This window comes from Etheostoma spectabile, chromosome 2 (genome assembly GCF_008692095.1).
Source record: "Etheostoma spectabile isolate EspeVRDwgs_2016 chromosome 2, UIUC_Espe_1.0, whole genome shotgun sequence".
NCBI classification, from domain to species: Eukaryota; Metazoa; Chordata; class Actinopteri; order Perciformes; family Percidae; genus Etheostoma; species Etheostoma spectabile.
Genome location: NC_045734.1, coordinates 19874584 through 19895730, shown reverse-complemented (window position 1 = coordinate 19895730; position 21147 = coordinate 19874584). Strand labels below are relative to the sequence as shown.

The 21147-nt window shown below is 38.2% G+C and overlaps 1 protein-coding gene and 1 long non-coding RNA gene across 2 annotated transcripts in view; both read right to left on the bottom strand.

Moving 5' to 3' along the window:
• LOC116698496 (zeta-sarcoglycan) overlaps nt 1-21147 on the bottom strand; it is a 372560-nt gene that overhangs the window by 128627 nt on the left and 222786 nt on the right. The gene's annotated exons all lie outside the window — the stretch shown is intronic.
• Nucleotides 5584-8269, bottom strand: LOC116698643 (uncharacterized). The gene is made up of 3 exons (XR_004334267.1): nt 8084-8269; nt 6303-7616; nt 5584-5948 (listed from the first exon to the last, which is right to left on the bottom strand). It is a non-coding gene; the product is annotated as an uncharacterized LOC116698643 (long non-coding RNA).

The following is a 21147-nucleotide window of genomic DNA, read 5'->3' as shown; positions in this document are numbered from 1 at the left end:
GTGCAATGTTTTTAGTGGTGTATCACAAGGTGGATTAATTCTGACTTTTTTACGCACACTCAGTCAACACTATGTTTAAATTGAGTGTGCAATAAAACTGCAATGTAATTTACAGTGTTTTTACTTAACAATGATACACTGATACATCTCACTTGTGCTAACTACAAGATTGGTATACACACATATACAATTTCTTTGTATGCAGTATTAGGAATGCCCTTTCTGCTGCACCGGATGTGGACGGACACATTAATGCACCCTAGAAAAAAAATAACTGTAATGCATACGTACACACTCACACAGTATGTACAGTGCAGTGTGTTTCCCCACTCACATCTGTGTAGACACCTAGAGAGACCTATTGTAGGAACTGCAGACTGTAGAACAAACTAATTGACTGGAAAAAAATTTCATTAGGGCTAAATTATAGACCATACTTCATTTTTCTCCATAGGTAGTCATCCCCCCTGATTCCATTCTACTTTGCTCGCCCACATCGCTCGGACCCACCATATGAGGGAGGTTCTCAGAATCAATAAACCCTCAAATACAAAGGACGTCAGGGAATTAAGTCTGAGCACACAATACTACTTATTTTAGAGAAAGAGAGACAGAGCAGTGAAAGGTAAATATAAGGATATTATTAAATACTACCACAAATGAAAACCCGTCCTAATGGATCACATACTCATACTTTCTTGACATTAGCTCTGGTTTGAAATAATAAAATGTCTTTTTGTGAAAATGGAACACTTGGTTTATGTGACATATATAAAGAAATATAACTGTTGGTTTACAAAGTATTGGATGGTTTAGGGCCAAAATACATTTCTCAGTGTAAAGGTTTGTTTCCATACACAACTTCTGGAAAACCTATGGTTAAAAAACAAGCAAGATGAGGTATTTATAACACTAATAATTACAAAAGGATTTAAAAAGAATGATAAGGAATTTACCTGCGCTGTGAACTGCAGTATGATAAGTAAAAAACTAGCTACACCATGCCCAGTGTATATGTAATGTATCTCAATCACATTTGGATTGTGTCCAGACAAGTCACATCTTAATGCCAGCAATAAAAAGGGCCATGTGTGTGAGAGTTTGTACGTGCAAGGTCAACAGATTGTGTTAGTAGACGTCTTCTTTCATGCAGAAGTTGTAGGGATAATAATGGATAACCTCATCGTGGCGAGGTTAACTGGCAAACTGTCCTATTAGGTGAAAGCGTACCATATGCAAGGTTATACACACAATCATATACATAGTATCAGTCACACACACACACACACACACACACACACACACACGGAAAACCCATTTGTCCCTGTGGTGATGGATAGGCTAGGAAAGTATTTTGCAGGCATTTCTAATATTCAGGACTGTTGTAATTTTTCACGCAACCTTTTATGTCAGCAAGCAGACGCAGAGTGGAGAGAGAGAGAGAGAGAAAGAGACAGAGAGAGAGGAAGATCAGTGTTAAGACGGAGAGAGAGGAAGATCAGTGTCACCTTTTCCTAGGGAAAACAGGTGAGGGAATGGCTGAAGGCCTGCACACATTAGGAAACTCTGAAAGTGCTTTGGTCGTCCTTTGTCTTTTTGGCCATTTGGAGACCTTAGATGGTACATGATACTGTGTGTTCTATTTTTAAATGTTTGCTGTATCACTGGAAGAGTGGGGAGTGATTTGAATTAGGTTGTTTGAAAAATTTTAACCTACTACTGCAAGTCCCCAAAATCCATTTTAAAAGCAACCACCTTATTGGAATTATTGACTTTTTCACAGGAGGCAGTTTGCTCAGTAAGTCAAGCTCCTTTAGGATCTCCCTCAGGGCTGTATGCCAACAGCCAGTGCAAGTACAGTATGGCATCCTTTTCTTCATGTTTCTCCTCTCCTTCTTCTACTACACTTTTTATCTTTCTTCCTTGCGCTTTCCTCAAATTGCACAACTTCCTCAATCTTCTGATGCTCTGGCACTGCCAGATTTGGATTAAGGGATGGATTCCAACCTCTGTTAAACCATGTTTAAAATTGAAGCAAGTGTGGCTTGCTGTGGCCATGTAGCCAAAGTCATTTTCTGTACTAAGAGTTTAAGGTCCGTTGAAAAAAAAGTTGTAATACCTTAAAATCTCAAATACTGCCCAAGTTGAGAATCAGGCATACAATTATTAGAGACAATGCTTTAGTTCTAGTTTCCCCTGTTTTGAAATACATTGCTCTTCTGCTCCCTTATATTAACTGCAGCTTAAAAGTGAATGGGATCAATATTCATTTTATTGAGGGAAACTTAGCACTGACTGATTTAATGCTGGGTATATATAAACAGTATATATAGCGTGCTTGTTTTTTTCCTTTCTTTTTTCCTTTGACCATGTGTGTTCATGCATGCCTTAACCCTAATTGTGTTTCAATGTATAACATATTTGTTGTAGGTGTGTTTATTGGTTAGACCAGCAGTTTTATATGATTAGACCAGAAGTATGATATTAATGGCTCAATAGGAGGTATTGGCCAAAAGCAGGAACGACAGGGGCAACATCAATGCCAGACAGTAGAAAGAAAAAATAATAAGATGACACAATTAAATTTGCAATAAACAAGACAAGTCACAAATGTGGCCTACAGCAGTGTACAGAACATGCTGTCGTCTACTTCTTTAACATTCAAATAAGGTAGACATCTCATCAAGATGACAGATACGTGCTGAGGCAAGAACTTGACCCACTGGGAGCAGAGCAGGACTATCATATTCTAGCTTTGAATATAGTTTGAATAGTCTGTAAAGACATTTGATTCATCTGTACTTAATTAGACGCTTATTCAACTGTGACCTTGAGTTGCTTTCATTAGGATGCCCATTTTTAGTCCTTCATCTAAACAATTCTATGAATTAGCTGCAAGTTTCTGACATCTATGGACTACGATAGTATGTACTGATTGATGTGCCATTTCTTTGATGCTCTGTTACAGCTATGAAACGACATTGGTTTTCAGTGATGAGTTGTGTTGACATTTGCTTGCATAGTTTCTGATCTGTCCTAAACATAGGCTACTGCTTAGCTTGATTTTTTAAGAGTTGGCACATATTTTTTTATTTTTCCATTTAGAAATGTCTTCTAATAATGATGGTAAAAGTAAGAACACAAAGAAACTAAAATAACATGAAACATTTACTTTTATGTACACAAATGTTGCTCAGCGTAAATTCTTTCAGGAAGACCTAACTCTTAATCAATGTTCTTTCTAAATCGAATAAGCTGCTGAAGGCATTTACCTTCCTGCTAAACCAATCAGAATCGTCCACGAATTTCAAGGGTCTATTACAGAGTCACAACCCTGCTTTAACTCTGCTTCTCGCTTTGCTATCATCGTTTCACGCAAAGCGGGCAACCCTCCACCTCCCCTTCCACCTCCAGTCATCGTATGCTGCAGTTAACCGTTCCAGAGCCTCCTTTGGTCTGGTCTCAGGGCTGCTTCGTTGCCACTATCGGTGTCTGGATTCCATCAGGGGGTTATGATGGTTCTCTTCCCCTTTAAACAAACTATTAGAATAAATATGGATTCTAATCTCCAAAGACTATGTACATTGTATATGCTGTAAAATAAACCTTTTGCATGTCTGCAAAACATGTCTCTCCTGATTGAAATGTAGCTCAGTGTAAATTCTTTCAGGAAGACCTAACTTTTAATCGATGCTCTCTCCTAAATCAAATCAGCTGTTCTTCAAAGAATCTGTACATTTTATCATGCTGTATAATAACTTCAGCATATTTGCAAACGAATCTCTCCTGATTCTGTTCTATTTCTCTACAACAAGTAAAATACAATAAATTACAACTATATTCTATATATACAACTATAACTAGTCATGAGAGAAATTAAAAAATGCATTTGTGAGGAACACTATCCATGGTGTTGATCCACTCCCTTATGTGCTGACTTCCTCACTGGTATTTCTGCAGGTGTCCCATAATTAATCAGTGGACTAGCTCATGTTATCAGCCTCGCCCATTAACTTGTGTACAGGCTACATAACTCTGTACTTTCTTGACAGGCTATTTTTGCTTGAGGTACGTAGTTTGAGAGACAATGGGAGTAAATCCAGCTTGTCAAGAGTTCAAGATACATGCTGAGTTCATGTGTCTCTGCAAATATGTTTGTGACCACATTTAATTATCAAAATGTCTTTTTTGATTTAGTGACTTGCAGTGCTTAAGTTACAGTCTGTAATTAATCAGCCCATTCTTTGCTGGTTTGTTGACATTGTGCGAAACTGAAGGGTGAGAGAGAGTGTAACTGATGCCCCTAGTTGCAAAGAAGAGAGGGTGTGAGCAGCAAAGTCCAGAGCTAGGCTGAAGATACAGCTGAAACCAATAACTGAAAATATACTTAACACGAGCATTAAAGCATTAAAACAGATAGTGCTATGGCTTGGTTATGAAGAGCTTACACTACATGAACAGTTACACTAGCTTGTCTCTGAAAATTTGTAATGCAAAAGCCAGCAATAAGGACTTTTTTCTGAATAAATGTGTACCAATCTAAATCTACAGCATATGCGTATTGATATGCGATCCACAATAATCCATCTTTTGTGTAGAGCTAAACGGCCTAGATAACATTTTCTAAATAATGTCTCCATTTGTAAGTAAAGCTTCAGTGAACATGCTACAGGGGAGAGACTGCATGATGTGTCAGCTATCCCAGGAGGGCAGATATTAACCTTTCAAAGTTACTGGGCTGTGTTTTGTGTTTGACTGTGGCTGTAAATGAAGAGACATCCCTCAGTGTCCACAAACAGAGCACACACTTGTCTCCAATGCACAAGCCAGCACCTGCGTCTACCTCTGACTGACAAATGACAGCAGAGTTACCTGATGCTTCACCCGTTCCACACAAACCTCTCACACACAAATCACCCACAAAATCACAAAGGAACAAGTTGACAAATGCAGTTACCATCACCTTTGCTTTCACCAACAGCTGTGTCAGACTTCACCTCTGCAGCCTGAGAGAGTCTGAGTGACAAATAACAGCAAGGGTCTAATGCCTCTTCACACTTGTGTTTGTCTGCTTGATTCACTTATGTCTCTCTCTCTCTTAACATTTGAAAATGTTAAATCATTGGGGAGAGGCAGGAAGTAAACCTGCAACACTAATCACTCCTGATGAAAAGCACTTTGGATACCTGCTGTTCGCTGAAAAGTACTATATTAATGAGGGCCTTTTTAGACTTATGTACAAATATTTCAAAAACATTCCAATGACTGATGTTGGTGAGAAATAACTAAGCACTAGTCTGTGGTAAGACCTGATACAATGGTGGCCATTGCATTTTTTTTTAAATAACACACAATTTTTTCATACGCAATTGTGAAATCAAAACATATATAGATATCCACAGAGGAAAAAACTAAAAAGTTTATTTGACAAATAAATACAATACAAATATATAAACGTGGCTTACGCACATAACGGGGCTGAAAATGTGCGTACGCCACTTCCCATGCAAAGTTTTTTATATTTATTAAAAACAAAAGTATTGATGCCTCACACACACTTTTTTACTCCATATCATCCACGCTATCATGAAGATTACATTCAACAGTGTTATGTGCGCTAATACTGAGTGATCATTGTTCCATAAACACCTTGTAAAATCCAACTCAAAACGGCGCTGTCTCACTGTTACATTGCCTGCTACAGAGCGCAGCAGGAGGAGATGGCCCGAGTGCAAGACAAGGCAAGGCAGCTTTATTTGTATAGCACATTTCAGCAACAGGGCAATTAAAAGAGCTTTACATAAAAATATTAAAGTAATACAAGTTACAGTGCAGTACAAGAAATTAAACGGTAAACGGTAGCATATAGCTATACAGGCAGAACCATATTTCTTTACTATCTCATCCACCACGGGCCCCGCAGGATCATGTGACTTTGTACTCTGATTCTCTGTCACACCCGCGTTGGAGAAATTCTCAGACATATATTTGCTTCCTGTTCAGAAATGCCCCAAGAATGGCCACAACCATAATCTCACAAATTGTTAACAGAAACAACCCAAATGGTACCAAGTCACTCAGTTCTATTCAATATTTGTTTCAGACAACAAAAATGATAATTTCCCCTTTTGGGTGTTTAATAAATAAACCATTTTGTGGAAACCCAAACTGTGTTGACCAGTACGCATTCTACACAGGCAGAACCATATCTCTCTACTATCTCATCCACCACGGGCCCCGCAGGATCAAGTGACTTTGTACCCTGGTTACCCATAACCAAGAGTGGAAGTATTTCTCTTTACACTACAATATAGTGGTCACTATAAGGCTTACTTTAATCACAGCAAACTTTGCAAAATCCTGAACAGCTCCAACTGTTTCTTGTAGATTTTACCATAAAATCTATGTGACACCCGTGTGGAATACCAGATAGCATTAAATACCCTAGCATTAGATAACTGCAGAACACAATGTAAATAACTAAATATTTGTCTTGAAAACTGTGCACATACCATCAAAAGTCAAAGTCTGAAAATGCAGATGTTAAGCTCTTATGTAATCGTTACACTTAATGTCCTCGTTATTGGTCCGAAGTTTAATACTGTTCCTGACCAAATCTGCATGAAGAAAAGTGTGTTTGCCTATTACACTTTCTTTCTTCTTCAAATTGTTTCTCTGGGTGGGGGATACCACTAGTTGATGCTGTGATTTTGGCAAGGTGTTAACAATCACAAATTGTTGTAAACTTGTAAAATCTGCGGTGACCCCCGTGCATGATGGCAATGCTGGCACTGCAGGAGGACTTACCCCCCAATGGAAGAATCAGGAGAGAAAGAGATTTCAGGGACCACGACGTTGACAGACTAATTATGCTGATTTAAATTCCCTAAACCTGCGCTCTTGGATCTATGTACTGAATTGGGTCCAGTAGAGAAGGCAACGCGCCGGAATCATTCCATCCTGGTCAAAATACAGGTTTTTGCAACTCTGGGGGCAACCGGCTGTTTCCTGAGGGAAAAGGCAGACAGCTACGTGTTTTATTTAAATATTATAATCTTCAACTTTATCACTAAGGGTTGTTTGCTTATACTATATGTAACTTTCGTAACTTGAGGTATCAACGTAAATATCACTATGATCTGTATTAATGATATTTTAGTACTAGGAATCAGAATTAGGTTCGGCTCTCGAAGTGAATTGGCTACGACCACTGTTTGAGTAGCAAAACAGTATCAAAACATTTATTTCAATATTGCACAGATATTAATAACACATGGAAAACAACAAGGACAAAAGATTCCCCCCAAAAATAATAGTCAGTCAGCTTAAAAGAAAATCAGTCAGTCAGTTCAATGCAGTTCAGTTCAGTTAGGCCTTGTTCAAATCACTACTCGGGCAGTGTGATAAGGTTGGAGATCTCATAAATCTTATCTGTATCCAAAAGAGTGTAGTCCACCAGGGTTGGTGGGCGCTGGTCCACACTCCAGAATCACTGAAATCACTGGGTCCAGAATCCCTGAATCGCTGGATCGCTGAATCACTGGCTCGCCGTATCTATCTCTCTCTCTCTCTCTCTCTCTCAACAGTGGCAGAATATGCACAACAAAAAAACCAATCTGCATACAGCAATGGAAAATGTCCAATTAGTAGCTGTACATGGCTTTATCATTAACACATTTGAAATTCCTGTCTATATTACTCTTTAGCCATTAAAACCATATAGCTACAAATAGCACGGCAAAGACGTGCAAACATCCTTTATGCTTACTCTAGGCCTCAAAATATTAGCCCTTAGAGTAACCTTGTAGCTAAATAAACATATATGGATTCACGTTGCGCCGTCTTATTTTCAACAACGCACATGTACAAGAAGGCGCCACAACTCGTAATGGCGGCTTTACAAAGATAACATATCAATCATCTCCGACTGGTTTTTTTTCTTAAGTTGTCAAGGACATAACAGGAACAGCAAAGTAACATAAAATGCACAGAATATATAATTATAAAAGTAGCTTATCTCTCTGCTCTTTTAATGAACTTAAGACAGCATGCTAGCATGTAGTTAACTTTCAGTCTCACTCACCGGAGATTCTAAAACTTCTTTCCAAAGGAAATGAAAGTGTGAACGGCAGTTCACAATATCTAAGGCTTCTTGCCACTTTTACTAGCTCAATATCAATGCTGCAATCAATTTCTCTCGTGTGTAAAGTAGTCTATTTCACTCTTTTCCCTCACTCTGTCTTCATCTGGCGATCTGCTTTTCGACAAGGGAAAATGAAAAGAAAGAAAGAAGAAGACGTTGCTCTTCTTCAGCCGCGCAACTTAGAGCGGTTCAGCCTATAAGCATGAAGCAGCGCCACCTAGGGGAAGGAGGATTACAGCAATTACAGTACTTTGGCCCTGTGCATTTTAGATGAGCTACATATATATTTCTGTTAATCTTATCATTTAGGTCTGGTACATTGAAGCTGTCCCTGAGTGCCATAACGCCTGCTGTTTTGGCCAGAATTATTAATAAACTGTAGGTAGTCTATAGATCCGGTTTATCACACTATGCGGGAACAAGCCAAAATTATAATTCAGTTTGCAGCAAGTCACCAGCGTCTGAGAACTTTTCCCAGTCATCATGATTTGGTGTATCAACTGCCAGGCCATTAACATACTGATCAGCATTCATGAAATGCTTTGCATTGACTATTTATGGTTAAAAATGGCCTTGTACAGGGCAGGATAAGAGGTTGATTCATGTACGCACACTTGTGGGTAATCTGTAATTTATAAAGGGACCATTGCTTACAGATGTGCGTACGCATGGTTTTATGAATCTGATTTATTTTTTTGGCTTTTGGGCATACGTACACCTTTAGTAAGGATCCTACGCACAGTTTTATAAATGAGACCCCAGGACAATATTATTGGCACTTTTTTAGAAGTTGCAAGAAATAATTGGATTTTAAGCAGGTGAACCCCCTTGAACTCACCTTTGGTGAGTCGCAGGCAGCTGCAATATAATAATCACTTATTCAACTAGTTTGCATGGAGAAAAGAATTTGTGCACAATGTTAAAAAGAATGTTAAGGCCCATGGTACTGCTACTAACATCCCTGGAAGAGAACGCAAGAGGAAACTTGACCGAAAATTGCAACAAAGGATAGTTTGAATAGTGGTGAGAATGTAAAACTGTTTTAACTAGTACCATCAGATGAGGTTCACTTGTGTTTTGGGTTTGCCTTGCTGCTTCTTGTATTGGAGGCCTGCAATCTGTGTGCACCATCATAAAATCTGGAGATTACCAATGTATCTTATAGCACAATGTTTCATCCATTGTCAAAAAGCTGCGTCAAAGGTAAAAGCTCCGCCAGGAGGACAATGACCCAAAGCACGGACTGTTCTAAAGTGGCCAGCAATGAGTCTACATCTCATTGAACACCTGTGGAGAGATCTGAAAACAGCAATTGGAAGAAAGTACCCTTCAAATCTGAGAGAACTGGAGCAGCCAAAAAGGACTGGCCAAACTGCCAGGTGGAGGAATGAAGTCTATAAGAATTGCTTGACAGCAATTATTTCCTAAAAAAGCTGTGTTACCAAATATTAAATCTGTGGTGTCAATAATTTTATCAATACTAATTATTGAAACTGCAGGAATTAGTATTATTCTTTTATCCGGCAAATATATTGCCTTTTTGAGGGGCTTACCATATTCAAATACTCAATTATAGTATTATATAATTATAATACTACAATTTACGTACATGAGGGCATGTCCAACACTGCTTGCAGCTTAAAGTTTTATTTTATGATTTAAAACTATATGTAAAGTTCTGAATCAAAAACAGACAAAACATTGTGGAGACCAAATACTTTTGTCAATATCAACTTATTTTAGAGACAAATGTGAGTTATCGGTACGCAAGAGTGCCATGACTAATGTTTTGTCAACTCTATAAATTGCCCTATCATATTTTTAAAACTGCTATTTCCATCAGAATACTCAACATATTCAATTTGTCCTAAACATATCTTCGGAAATCCATCACTGACTCAAGTTTCAGTGGCGACTCAACATGTTACCTTTAATTTGTTTTTGATTCTAAAACAGTCATCTAAACTCAATGTCCATTGTCTTACTCAATAAAAAAAGAATATTGCTTGCATTATGATGCTGATTTAATTCTTTGCAAAGATAGTGAAAGAGCTTGGATGCCCCCCACCTATTTGTGCTGTAAGTGAATGGAAGAGTGACGTGAACAGTCTCAGGAAATAGCGACAAGTAGCTCTCTGTCTCTTTGCTTTAGTGCCTCGTCTTCAGGCCCTCTCAGCTACAAAACACAATCTGAAACAAGTTTAAACACTGATAAAGGAGAAATAGAATTGCTTTGTGTCTATTAACCATAAGGCCAGTTATAGTTTTTGTTGAATGCCAAGCAAAATTAAAAGAAAAAGGCAATTTAATAATGGCAGCAGCATGTGTTCCCTGAATCTGCAGAGACTCTTCAATAGTTTCATATATTGTCAAAAAAAACACAAATCACAAATCCCAACAGCAATTCAGCCCACACATTTATGTTCTGCATTAGTCTGAACAGGAACTATTTAAAGGTGACAAGTGAGAGTGCTAATATTGACTTTCTGATATTCAGTACAGCTGCAGTCATTTATTTGCCTTCCTAACACAAGGATCACATTCAATCCATAATGCATTTGTGTTGCTGAAAATTGTGTGCAATGTGCTACACAAGGATTCTGCATTTATACTCAACTCAAATTAACAATTTCCGGTGTATGACAATATCAACTGTGACTCAGGTCAAATGTTTTCACCACAAAAGTGTCATTCAAAGTATAATTTTTGTAATTATAATTATCAGGTTTTTACAATGCACTGCAAAATATAAATTCAACTTCATACTTCTTCCTTGTTACAGCAGTGTTTTAGCAACAACAGAAAGTCAGTGTTGGATGTGTATTGAAAAAACAAAAATGTTTTCATTTGGAGAGTAATATAATTACTGCAAATTTGATCCAATGCTAGCAGCCGGACATATCTGACGTTTATTCAACAATTTCAGTGACCTAAATTGCTACAGTAACAGGTTTCTGACACTGCTTATAAAAAGCCTTAAAGTGACACATAAAGCATTTTCAAACGGAGCTGTGTAAGCTAGGGTCTTTCTATCTTGGTTGCTTTTTTTTCTCGCTTCTGTCTCACAACCAAATAACTGGACACTGATCTCATCTTAGTCTAAGTCAAGAGTGCAAACTACAATGGTAGGGCCCATGACCTCAATTCTTTGCCACTGTCACCTGTGGAGACTAATATTATAGATCAATATAGAGTCAGCATTGGCTAGGTAGGCACTGACCAACGCTGAGCAGATAGAAATAAAACAAAAGATATTTTTGTACATTAAGAATCAAAACAAAATTAGACATATTTAAACCACATTTGCATTGTGTTTAACTGACAAGAACACATTCTGTCTGCCTCACCACTTCCAATGTCTCATTAGAAAATAACATGTCATGATGCCTGACTCATGCACACAGAGCCATATTGTCTATCTGCATCACTCATGCACATAGTAGAAAAATAAACCAGGTGACCTAGCATACATCCCATCCCTGCTACCAGATATGTATGTGACTGCTATAATGGCTTGTGGGTGACAGATCATCATTGCTGGAGCCTGTGGCCACCAGCTCCCCTGTCTGCCAATCACTGGCCTTCGAAGAACAGCTACAGAGAGAAAATGTCTTCTTCCACTGTAGGGATTGTTTCTGAGTGACAAGAATAACAAAAATACATCTGCTTTCATCTATAGTTTCTATACTGATCCATTGCTTCCGAACGGGCAGACAACCAACCATTAGTTAACTATATTAAGTGTCTCTGATGCTTCAAATTTTTGAGTGACACACTGAGTAACAAGTGACAAAACATGTCTGGCTTCATCCATCATGTATTTATTTCGGTCCGTCATCTCTGCCCACTGTTTGGAACTGCCACGTTGTCTGACAAGATGAAGCTGCACACTAACTTATCATGGATGTCATATACATAAGAAGTGTGTAACATGAGAAAAGGATGAGGGCGGAAAAACAGAAGAATTTGTGTGCCGTAAAATGTATATATGGGTGAAAAAATATTTAGTGTCAATGACATTAATGTATATGCATGTACTTGTGTGTGTTCCATACACGCTAAGTATAGCTAGCTCTAGCTTTTACCCAAATAAATAACATGTGACACTGGCTTTCTTGAGGGACAAGTGACTGATTCTGTTTTTTAAACTATGCTAACTACTTGTTCACTTGTCAGCTTGGAACTGATATGACCTGAATACCAAACAGAGTGGAAACTATCATGGCTGGCTACACCGCTGACGGACAAGTTATGGTAGATGTTTTGTGTGTGCCTGTCCATGTTGATATAAGGATGCATAATTTATTTGTGCATGTGTCCTTCATCTTGTGTTACGGACGGATGAGAACCCATCTAAAGTAACAACATTTTGTATGTCCTTGGTCAAGGATACAGAAGTGGTCACAAGATGGCCAACACAAATGTTTTGAAGGAAACGTAACGCTTAAAGAATTAGGAAATGTTAATTAACATACATGGCCACTTGCAAAAACGTACTGAACCTATTAGTATCATGGTCACTGACAACATTTTTCATTTGTCACACCAAAACATCCCATAGGCATTACTGTAAGTTGGTTAGAGATTTGGTGACCGCAACGGCCAGAACATTGTTTTTATACTCATCAAATAATGTGGCATATGCAACTCACAATTTCCCTTTATGTGGGGTCCTTAAAAGTACTGTTAAAGTTACCAACAGGCTGCATTCATTATATTTATCACAGAGTCAAAGTTACAGTAAATCTGGTTTGTTCATTACTCCATTGCTCCTTTCTTTTTTCTGTTTGTGAGACAGTTTAAACATATATCACAGTACAGTGTTTAAGTGTCAACCTTATCATTAGATTAAATCTTAAAGTGTTCTATCAGTGTGGTCAGGAGGTCAGTTTTTCCAGATATCAAGGCAGCAAGATCAAATAAACAACAAGGACTTGGAATTCAATTTAAGCCTTGGAGCAGGATAGCAGAGTTGTTAGACATGCATGGTTAAAAAAAGGGCAGAAAAACATTTGAAAGGTGTACTAAAGTTGTGTGTGTGTGTGTGTATATTTGTAGTTGTTTTTTTTTTATAAAGGACAAAACATATTAATCAACATTTCTGTAAATGTGGCAGTGTTAGTCAGTTGGCTAATTTTCAACCGTAGGTCAGATGATTTTAGACCATGGCAGGAACATTAATACAGATTAAAACAATAATACAGTTTAAAATATACACATAGTAATCAAAAAGACACCATACATTTAGCTAGATCAGAAATTATTTTTGTATGCCATGCGTAGTTGCAGAAAGCACGATCTTACAGAGATTACACATCAACAGTGACTTGAGTTAATATAAGAAGCCAAGCAAACATCGGGACACGTTCATGCAACTCCGACAACAGTCAGCCATGTGTGTGTGTCAGACGTGTGTGTGTGTGTGTGTGTGTGTGTGTGTGTGAGAGTGTGAGTGTGAGTGTGTGTTTGTTGAACATTGAGTGACATCAGGTAAAGAGGTCATCAGATCCATGTCAATCCATCAGTGCAAAGTGTATGTGGCAGGAAAGTGTGCATCTCTGTGTACTTGTCTGAATACAGAGGTGTTCATGTGTCTTTTATATTCATGAGTCCCTATTAGGTGGTGGGTATTTGTGGGTGGGTGTTTGTTTACGTGTCTGTGTGTGTGTGTGTGTGTGCATGCCTCTGGCTAATCCATCGGTGCACTGTGTACATGGCAGCCTGTAGACAGCTAGGAAAATGTGTGTGAAAGTGGTGCACGTTTGTTTGTGAAAGAGTGTTTCCCAATGCTGCTGCCAATGGCGTGGCGTTTATTAAATTAACCACGTGAATTCTGAGTGAATGCCTTTGTGTGTTCAAATGTCCTATATGACTTGTATAATCATCTGTGTAAGTAACATTAAGTGAGTGTGTGTGTTTGTGGGCGTGTGTACGCCTCTAGCCTACAACCCAAGAGTCTTGTTTGCATGCTGTCAGTCACTGCAGACAGCCATTGGCTAAACAACACGAGTGAGTGGAATTGCAAGAATTGGAGAAAGAAGGGGTAGGAAGGAAGAACATATAAAAGAAAACAGGGATATATACACATGGGACAAAGGAGGAAGAAAAAAGCGAGACAAAGGAAGTTGGAGACAGAGAGAGTGAGCTGTGAGGAAATAGAGAAAAGATAGAGAAGAGAAGAGAGAGAGAGAGAGAGGGAGGAGAGAGAGATGAGAGAGAGAGAGAGAGAGAGAGAGAGGCGGGGGTGGGGTCTCAAGGGTGCAGGCTTCGTACATTAAGAAGGTGAGTCATGAATTTGAAGATGCACACACACAACAAATATTGTACATAAATATATCTCTATATTATCTCTCCTCTCTCTCTCTATATATATATATATAATATATATATAATATATATTAATATATATATACTATATATATATATATATACACATATGTACACATGCATACTATACATATACACTCCCGGCCACTTTATTAGGTACCCCATGCTAGTAACCTGCTAGTTGCCTTAAGACTGCCTCATTCTTCGTGGCATAGATTCAACAAGGTGTGGAAGCATTCCTCAGGGAGTTTGGTCCATATGACATGATGGATCCACAGTTGACGCAGATTGTGGCTGCACATCCATGATGCGAATCTCCCTTCACCACATCCCAAAGATGCTCATTGGATTGAGATCTGGTGACTGTGGAGGCCATTGAGTACAGCGAACTCATTGTCATGTTCAAGAAACCAGTCTGTGATGATTCCAGCTTTATGACATGGCGCATTATCTGCTGAAAGTAGCCATCAGAAGTTGGGTACATTATGGTCAAAAGGGATGGACATGGTCAGCACAACAAATCAGGTAGGCTGTGGCGTTGCAACGATGTCAATTGGTACCAAGGGGCCCAAAGAGTGCCAAGAAATATTCCCCACACCATGACACCACCACCACCAGCCTGAACCGTTGATACAAGGCAGGATGGATCCATGCTTTCATGTTGTAGACGCCAAATTCTGACCCTACCATCCGACTGTCGCAGCAGAAATCGAGACTCATCAGACCAGGCAACGTTTTTCCAATCTTCTATTGTCCAATTTCGAGGAGGCTTGTGCAAATTGTAGTCTCAGTTTCCTGTTCTTAGCTGAAAGGAGTGGCACCCGATGTGGTCTTCTGCTGCTGTAGCCCTCTGCCTCAAAGTTCGACGTACTGTGGTTCAGAGATGCTCTTCTGCACCTTGGTTGTAAGGTGGTTATTTGAGTCACTGTTGCCCTTCTATCAGCTCGAACCAGTCTGGCCATTTTCCTCTGACTTGGCATCAACAAGGCATTTCGACCACAGAACTGCCGCTCACTGGATGTTTTTTTCTTTGCGACCATTCTCTGAAACCCTAGAGATGGTTGTGCGTGAAAATCCCAGTAGATTAGCAGTTTCTGAAATACTCAGACAGTCCTCTGGCAACAACATCATGCCACGTCAAAGTCACTCAATCACCTTCTTCCCCATACTGATGCTCGGTTTGAACTGCAGGAGATCTCTTGACCATGTCTACATGCCTAAATGCACTGAGTTGCCGCCATGTGATGGCTGCTTAGAAATTAGTGTTTCGAGCAGTTGGACAGGTGGACCTAATAAAGTGGCCGGTGAGTGTATATTACAGATACATATATACATGTATATAATATATACAAATACATGTTACATATACACACACATATTTACACACACACACACACACACACATATATCTATATATATATATATATATATATATATATATATATATTTATAGTCACCTTGGTGCTATGAGCCTATTTCACCAAGGTCAACTTGTCTCTTTACAAGAGGTGTAAAGCTGTCACATAAGCTGGTGCATGTCAGCTAGTAACTGAGAACATGGTGCATCAAACTCAAGGCCTTGCACAATATTAACCAAAACTAAATAAAATGCAATCAACATTTCAACAGAGCCTATAAATTAAGAGCAGTAATACATGTTAAACAAAAGTGATTTCAGAAAGAGCAGGTTGATGCCCTTTAATCAGTGGCGGTTCTATATCGAATTACACCCTGGGCGAGACCCCCTTCGAACCTTTGATTCGTTCTACTGAAAACATCAATCTTTAACGTTTAACTATTTTTCAAGTCAGTCTTAAAACAATTTGTAGTAAATATATAATAATGCACCATGACTTCCATGATTACATGCACTGTAGCTACCTGTAGTATGTACAGTATGACCAGTGTACTACTAGAAAAAATACAGACTATCACCAGCCTTAACCTTCATTTGATTAGTAGTTTTTTCAAAGACAGAAAATACAGATTACTTTGTTTTTGTACAATCACTATATTTGACTACAAGATAGTAACTTTTTCATGTGAATATTTCAACGGGTATTCCAAATATATTTATAATAAAATATGTGACGAGCTAATTCTCTGCTTTGGTAGGACAGGCTCTCACACTGACACACACACGCACGCACGCACACATACACACCTGTGCCCCTGCCTGCCTGTACGCATACCCCGTGTATGCTGTGGTCACGCGTCGCTCCTCATGATTCCTTAATAACGAGCTGGATGGCATCGTAGGGTGTCCGGTGCCAGACTGGAGCATAGACCACTATAGGAGCCATTAGTGCGGATACAACGGCCCACCGACCTGGGAGTGCACCATCCCTTTATCACTATTAAATCCCTCTTTTGTAATATATATATTACGTTGTATATTTATATATATATCGTTTCATTCCTTTGAAGACATTTGGCAGAGCACCATTGTCTTTTTTTTGTGTCTTACTCAAAAAAAAAAAGAAAGAATTTACAGAGAGCATATGCACAGATTAATAGCAAGTTTCTTGTTTGATCCTGATAGATTTGGACTTGCCCATCCCTTCCCTTAGCTGTTCCCTTAGTGGCTAGAGAGAAATCTGTTTGTAAAAGTTATTTTTTTGTAGCTTCTAGCTAAGTCTCTGGGGTTTGGAGTTTAGTTTAACTCCTCTGTCCTTGTTTGTACTCTCAGATATCAGCCATATTTTACTGTTTACTGATCGCTTTCAAATGTGTGGAAGTTGTGTTAAGTTACTGCTGACTGAAGCCAAATCTGTCCTGCTGTTGATGCTTCACATTAAAAGCAAGCTTTTCAATGGCGAATCGGCGCTATGTTTTGTGAAGAGGTTGGAGGAAATGCAATACGTTTGTCATTAATGTAATTTAAGCAGAGCTTCATTATCAATGTTATTGCTCAATAAAACAGGTCTAATCAACCATACATGGACATATACTGCACTACTTGGTTAGCAGATCAGTTTTAAATACTGCAGGGTGGAATGGTACAAACGGTAGCAGTTGCAGTTTGTGACCTGAAAGGTTCTTACTATAGTTTATCACTAGCAAATCTCAATCAATGTAAACCTTGCAGCTCGACTGCTATTGGCCGTTCACGTCATGGCTTGGAAAAAAAAAACTATGAAAAAACCCTATTATATTCTGAAAACTGACAGAGACATTTTCAGACAGATGAGGAATCCATCGCATTTTAGTAGTTTTCAGAGAATAACTGGCACATGGGGCTTCTAATAAAAGCCATTTAAAGCCTAGCTGATCCCCCCACTTTACAAGGGTGCAGCAGAGTGTCTAGTAAGTAGGTAGACTTGTTCAAGGGTTCTTGACCACGACACTGAGCCCTATCAGCCCCAGGGGTGCTGCTGAGGTACTTGTACTATACTTGAGTATTTTCATTTTATTTTTACAATTATATATCAAAAGGCAACTATTGTACTTTCTACTGCTCTATCTTTATTTGATAACTTAAGTCACTAATCACTTTGCAAGTTCAGATTAATACCATAAAATATAATGAACACATGATGTAATATACGTAGGTTAGGAAGAGACTTTATCAATCCCTGGGGGAAATTCACAAGCTAGTCCCATCTTTACCTGCTGCAACATTGTGATCATCACAATTTGGCAACATTTGTGAGTGCCTCTTTAAATGGCGGCAAATATGAACTACAACCCCCAAAAATATGTGCATGTAAGTGTCATCAATAAATTGGCAATTTGACATATTGATATCCCTTTATAGTTTGGAGTCAATGCTGTTTTCACTGGCTTTAATGCTTTTTGTTGACCTTTAATTTCATGCGAGTGAAAAGAGGAAACACGCTTTAAGCTGACAAATTTTCTTGTAGACAATAAGTTGATCTCATATACTGTTTTGTTGATTGATTTCTCAATTTGAAAAAAAGAAAATAGCTCTATATCACCATTTGTCATTTCTATAAGGATATGGTTCCAAACCTTATAATTTGCTTTGCTCAGCGTGAAAAAAACAATCTCGAAACAGGATTGGGCTAAAATTCAGGGTGATAACGATGATAACAATTTTGGACATATCTACCCGATAGCACAACGTCCAGGGTCTGTTTTTTTGGCTTGGCGGGCACGTCTATTTTCTATTGTGAGTGTTTGTCTGTTTCTGGGGTTGTGTCAAGTGTGTTCCCCCATCGAGTACAAAAATGTATTCACACCAATATATATAATAATAATAATAATAAGTGGTGCTGTAGCTCTAGTACCAAAACAACAATCAATTGTATTGTCTTTTGCCATCTTTGAAGTATGAAAAACATTCAAAAAGGAGAAAAATATAACAGGAGCTATTTTTTATTGTTTAGCAAAAGACACTTGCTTACACATTAACTTATTTACTTTGTTTAGTTTTGTGCTAGCTCTTCAAACATTTGAGATGCATGCTTTATTGGCAGGATTTTACTATTTTAGTTGAATTTTCAAGGTTTTAGTTTTAAGGTTGTTTATAAAATCAAAAGAAATTTAGCCAAATCTGACTACTCAATTAGTTTGCACTTTTTGATTTGTCAGACACAAAAACGTAGGAAAAGACAGCTTTATGTTCTGTTGTCAGTAGAGGGCGCTACTGCTCGGTTGGGGAATCTCATAATGTGAATGTGTAATGTGAGTCCTCAACATTGTGTTGAAAATATTAAAGGCATTTTTTGAATTTCTATATTTAAACCTCTGGTTTCTTTAGGCTTCAGACAATATGCACTTTGATTGGGCAGCATCAGCAGAAAAACTATTTTGTGATAAATATTAATATCAATCAAAATAGGAAATCTATATTGTGGTCACATTTTTCTTCCATATTGCCCAGCCCCAGTTGTTTCTAAAAATGGATTAACAGTGGACATGTTTTCTACTTAATTCTGTTTGAACAACAGTTTGAGACAACATTTAAAAAAAAAAAATATCACAACCCAGACATGTTATATTAAAAAGAATGTCTCCTCCCTCAAAAGCACAAAAGTTTCTTATTGTTTGGATCATTACTTAATTTCAAATAAATACAAATCAAACACTTCTCATTTCCTCTTACATTGTCCACATGCTGAAAACAAAAATCTGTTACATTACTTGTCACAGAGAAAACATCTCATCTTTTCTACGCTTGTTAGGCACAGATGGCAATAAAAGGAATTCTGTAGAACGAGTAAATCTATTAGAACACACAGTATTGTGGACATTTAAGGCTGGTATTAAATTCCTAACTGTATCTATTTTGTCCCTCAGTGTGATTGCAAAACAAAACAGCGGCGGAATGTCATTTTTCTCTTGGAGGCAGTGGGTGGTGTAATCCAGCCTGGAGTCTGTTCCAGTAACACTGAACTAACAAAACAACCAGAAAGACCTTTACAGCAATAATGAGGAAGTTGTTCATAGCGGAGGCAAGGAGATGTCACGCCTCGGTGTTTTCGGTGCTCATTGTTTTGTTTTTGTTGTAAATTAAGTTTTCTGCTGCGATACCTGGAGCTCTTTCACCAGATATGAGCTCATGAACTTCATGAAAACAACACCAGTGGATTTAATTCCCAATTTTCTTGCCTCTTCCGTACAACCTTCATCCTAGACTATACATCTGTCCATTGCACATATTATATATTATTTTTACATCTTGCACTCAACCCATTCAGCCTCTTTTTATTTTCCTTATACAACAGTTTTTTTCTATGTACTGTACATTTTAATTTCTGTATATATTGTTTATTTCATATTGATGTTTTATAGGTTTGTTTATGTATGCACCATGTACCAAGGCAAATTAAACAAAAGTGCAACTTATTGTGGAAATAAACCCTTTACTGACACACACACGCACACGCACACGCTTACAAGTACAGGCTTACATGCAGATTGAGTGATGGCTGTTATCAGCATACTTTGGGCAGAAGTTTGAGCTTCATCTGACCTTAACACGTTTAATTAACCTGCATAATCCTTCTACACTGATGGAACTGGCTGTAGGCTGGCTGTCCATTACTTTAAATGAGGAGATTACCTTTATTGTCGATGTCAGAGTGAAAAACTAGAACTACCTCATGTGAATAAGCATGAACAACTATACAAAGGCTAGACGATCAATAATACTTAGACTGCATGTAGTAATGTCACTTCTAAAGCATCATCATCACAATATATTTTCATATTGGATGCCAAACAGCAACATGTGTCAAGTACAACAAAGGCCTGGCAATCAGCATAGTAAAATATATATTCCCAGTGTCCCACCTCAGATTTACCAAATTGAGTTGTTTCCATGAAAAACCAGCTGACTGCAGGTGCCTGACAATTCCAGAAAAAATATTTGACATAATAAAGTGGTTGTACGTAACTTGCAGTAGTTTGATGATGGCACCCACAAAAAAATAATATTATACTGAATTGAAGCAATACTGGTTAAAATGTCCGCTGTGTAAAAAAATGTGCAGCCTTGCAGGCTTAGCAGAATGTGATGCCAGAATGAGCAGGATGGTTTTTTTTTTCAATTCCGCTACTGTGACTTCCCTAAAAGGCACATAATCCAGATTGATAATACCAAAGTTTATAAAGCGGTTCATGACTTCTACAGCTTAACATCTCTGTTTTCCCACATTTCCTGTCATTCTTCACTGGCTACTGAAGAATAGCTGTGGAAATAAAATGATACC